This window comes from Oratosquilla oratoria, chromosome 39 (genome assembly GCF_046742065.1).
Source record: "Oratosquilla oratoria isolate Oo_2021 chromosome 39, ASM4674206v1, whole genome shotgun sequence".
Classification (NCBI taxonomy): Eukaryota; Metazoa; Arthropoda; class Malacostraca; order Stomatopoda; family Squillidae; genus Oratosquilla; species Oratosquilla oratoria.
The window spans coordinates 6,209,735-6,214,734 of NC_134815.1; the positions used below are offsets into that span (position 1 = coordinate 6,209,735).

Below are 5,000 nucleotides of genomic sequence, written 5' to 3' on the forward strand. Positions count from 1 at the left end.
GGCAATTACTTGAAGTTTTTATGCAAAGGCTTATTTCACACTAAAAATTTGTTCTTTCAGTAATACAGTGGCAGATTTTTTTCACTTCAGTGAGAATAATTGGAAGGATATTCAACACATTATTGAGGGTAAATCTTTAAAAATGTAAGATTAAGTATTACTTTTGCCCAATATTTTGAAAGAAACTAAATCAAGTGAGAACATATACTTCAATTTATATTCAAAATCATCGTATTCGTGCTACAGAGTACATCTGTTTAAAAGCGTCATCTATATTTACAAAATTCAGGTTAGCCACCCCCTACCAAATAAACAAATAAATAAATAAATAAATAGATAAATAAATAAATAAATAAGTAAATAAATAAATAGATAAATAAAATAAAAATATTCTGGATCCGCCACAGACTTCAACAAAGATTTATTTTATTCATTTATTTATTTTTTATCTTAGATCTCCTTGCCTTCCATTCTGGCCGTGATCTGAGTAGTCTGCCTATGCCTAGAGGTCACTAGCCCCCCCCCACCTCAATAAATAAATAAATAAATAAATAAATAAATAAATAAATAATAGATGAATAAATAATGATGCCTTCGTATTCTACCTGTCCTATGGCCGCCATATTGTTCTGTCAGGTTTCTCAGCGGAACGATTATCTATGGGCCTTTTGCTTCTGTTCCTTTCAAATTTATTTTTCATATCTGATTATCAAAAGAAAAGGCTCAAATATACCACGAAAGAAATTTATGATGATGATATGGTTTAACGTCACACACTCCCCCCACCCATCACACCACCTCCTTGCACCCACGCTAACACCTCAGCACCTTATCAATACAAAGGGTCTCGACTTACGTCGTTCTCGACAGGCGTCGTTTCGGCTTTACGTCGGTACAGAATGCCTAGTTTGATTGAAGATTATTCTCATTTTTATTATTTTTATTATAGTTTCATTTTTGCAATTTTCCTGTAATATGATTATCTTCTTCCCTTCATTTCCTTATAGTCTAGTTCCGTTTCTTGATATGATCTTTAGGTTGTTTTAGGCTAGGCAAGTGACTTATGATATGGTAATTCCGACTTACGTCGAAAATTGCCTTACGTCGGTCCGTAAGAACGGATCCCCGACGTAACTCGAGGACCCCCTGTGCCTATACCAACCTCACACCTTAGTCTGTATACCCACACCTCTTCAGCTCCTATACCATTTCACCAACACCCATACCACCACCTCAGCACCTACACCAACACCTTCTGGGTTCCCTCGCAACCTGTTGACTCCTTAATAAGTTACGAAGGGAATTAATTTATTGAGTAATTTAACTGTCCGTGCTCCACTTTGAACACCTGAGAGGGTGTGGTGGACGTTCGGGAGGTGTGAAGGGGGAAGGGCAGGTTGTGTGTGTGTGTGTGTGTGTGTGTGTGTGTGTGTGTGTGTGTGTGTGTGTGTCTGCGTGTGTGTGTATGTATGTGTGTGTGTGTGTGAGTGCATGTGTGTGATTCACCATGGTCTTGGATTGCGTGTAGGACTCGTGATCAACAGCTATTACCCAATCGGAAGAGAGCTCAGAGTTCATATATGACCGATCTATGGGTAATACTGTGACCTTACACGCACGCACACACACACACACACACACACACACACACACACACACACACACACACACACACACACACACACACACACACACACACACACACACACACACACACACACACACACACACACACACACACACACACACACACACACACACACACACACACGCATACACGCACACACACACACACACACACACACACACACACACACACACACACACACACACACACACACACACACACACACACACACACACACACACACACACACACACACACACACGCACACACACGCACACACACACACACAAAACTTCCCGCCCACGAGAGTTGGAGTAACGACTCACAACGCAACAATACTGAATATTTTTCAGCCCTGGGCGGGATTCGAACCCAGACTGCCGTAGTCGGGTTTTGATGATGAAAATTACTTTTCCTTTAATCACTATGAGTTCTGTGGTTTAATTACAGATTCCAACATTATATGATAAGCAAATTACATTCACTCGAATGTAGGCTTATCAAATGATTGAGAAAAATTATGTAAATATACAATCCTTATATACACAAAGAGCTTTAGTAAGTGGCAATTACTTGAAGTTTTTATGCAAAGGCTTATTTCACACTAAAAATTTGTTCTTTCAGTAATACAGTGGCAGATTTTTTTCACAGCATTTGATTTATTAATAATACACTTCAATGAGAATAATCTGAAGTATATTCAACACATTATTGAGGGTAAATCTTTAAAATTGTACGATTAAGTATTACTTTTGCCCAGTATTTTGAAAGAAACTAAATCAAGAGAGAATATATAATTCAATTTGTATTCAAAATCATCATATTCGTGTTACAAAGTACATCTGTTTAAAGGCATCATCTATATTTACAAAATACAGGTTAGCCACCCCCTACCAAATAAACAAATAAATAAATAAATAAATAGATAAATAAATAAATAAATAAATAAATAGATAAATAAAATAAAAAATTCTGGATCCGCCACAGACTTCAACAAAGATTTATTTTATTCATTTATTTATTTTTTATCTTAGATCTCCTTGCCTTCCATTCTGGCCATGATCTGAGTAGTCTGCCTATGCCTAGAGGTCACTAGCCCCCCCCCCCCACATCAATAAATGAATAAATAAATAAACAAATAAATAAATAAATAAATAAATGAATAAATAAATGAATAAATAAATAATGCTGCCTTCATATTTTGCCTGTCCTATGGCCGCCATATTGTTCTGTCAGGTTTCTCAGCGGAACGATTATCTATGGGCCTTTTGCTTCTGTTCCTTTCAAATTCTTTTTCATATCTGATTATCAAAAGAAAAGGCTCAAATATACCACGAAAGAAATTTATGATGATGATATGGTTTAACGTCACACACTCCCCCCACCCATCACACCACCTCCTTGCACCCACGCTAACACCTCAGCACCTTATCAATACAAAGGGTCTCGACTTACGTCGTTCTCGACAGGCGTCGTTTCGGCTTTACGTCGGTACAGAATGCCTAGTTTGATTGAAGATTATTCTCATTTTTATTATTTTTATTATAGTTTCATTTTTGCAATTTTCCTGTAATATGATTATCTTCTTCCCTTCATTTCCTTATAGTCTAGTTCCGTTTCTTGATATGAACGTCGAAAATTGCCTTACGTCGGTCCGTAAGAACGGATCCCCGACGTAACTCGAGAACCCCCTGTACCTATACCAACCTCACACCTTAGTCTGTATACCCACACCTCTTCAGCTCCTATACCATTACACCAACACCCATACCACCACCTCAGCACCTACACCAACACCTTCTGGGTTACCTCGCAACCTGTTGACGCTTTAATAAGTTACGAAGGGAATTAATCTATTGAGTAATTTAACTGTCCGTGCTCCACTTTGAACACCTGAGAGGGTGTGGTGGACGTTCGGGAGGTGTGAAGGGGGAAGGGCAGGTTGTGTGTGTGTGTGTGTGTGTGTGTGTGTGTGTGTGTGTGTGTGTGTGTGTGTGTGTGTGTGTGTGTGTGTGTGTGTGTGTGTGTGTGTGTGTGTGTGTGTGTGTGTGTGTGTGTGTCTGCGTGTGTGTGTATGTATGTGTGTGTGTGTGTGAGTGCATGTGTGTGATTCACCATGGTCTTGGATTGCGTGTAGGACTCGTGATCAACAGCTATTACCCTCCCGGAAGAGAGCTCAGAGTTCATATATGACCGATCTATGGGTAATACTGTGACCTTACACGCACGCACACACACACACACACACACACACACACACACACACACACACACACACACACACACACACACACACACACACACACACACACACACACACACGCACACACGCACACACGCACACACGCACACACAAACACACACACACACACACACACACACACACACACACACACACACACACACACACACACACACACACACACACACACACACACACACACACACACACACACACACACACAAAACTTCCCGCCCACGAGAGTTGGAGTAACGACTCACAACGCAACAATACTGAATATTTTTCAGCCCTGGGCGGGATTCGAACCCAGACTGCCGTAGTGGTGTCCGGGAACTCTAACCACTGCGCCACAAGTGTGTATTTACCTAGTTGTACCTTACGGGAAGGGGAGCTGTGTTGTGTGTGTGTGTGTGTGTGTGTGTGTGTGTGTGTGTGTGTGTGTGTGTGTGTGTGTGTGTGTGTGTGTGTGTGTGTGTGTGTGTGTGTGTGTGTGTTTGTTTGTGTGTGTGTGTGTGTGTGTGTGTGTGTGTGTGTGTGTGTGTGTGTGTGTGTGTGTGTGTGTGTGTGTGTGTGTGTGTGTACAGATGGCTCTTTGGTTTTTACTTGCCAAACGATTCTATTCAGTACTTGTGAGCCTTTTTTGAGGTTTAAGGAACAGAGTTTCATAAACTCGGAGACCGCAAATCAAAAGCTAGAAAAACTCTTCTGATGACACGATTTTATTTTACCGTTATCTGTTAACCGATTAAACTCCGATGACAAGATTCTTGTCATTTGGTCAAATAAAACAAAAAATCATAAAACACCAAAATGTTTGATCAAACACCACAAAAACATGACATCAGTCCTCGCTTCGCTTGCAGCGAAGCGAGGACTGACGTCATATTTTTCTGGTGTTTGATCAAACATTTTGGTGTTTTATGATTTTTTGTTTTATTTGACCAAATGACAAGAATCTTGTCATTGGAGTTTAATGGGTTCAAAAATAGAATTTTATCAATTTTAATAAGCCAGTATCTACAAGTAAAAAAAAAAAAAAAAAAAAAAATTCTTTGTCAGTGGTTAACAAATACATTCACTATTCAAACATAAATAAATAAAAAATAAAATTGATAAATAAATAATAGATAA

General features: G+C 39.3%; 1 protein-coding gene across 1 annotated transcript in view; it reads left to right on the plus strand.

Annotated features, from left to right (window-relative positions):
- The window catches only part of LOC143020102 (uncharacterized), a 259,573-nt gene that overhangs the window by 216,363 nt on the left and 38,210 nt on the right, over positions 1-5,000 (plus strand). The gene's annotated exons all lie outside the window — the stretch shown is intronic.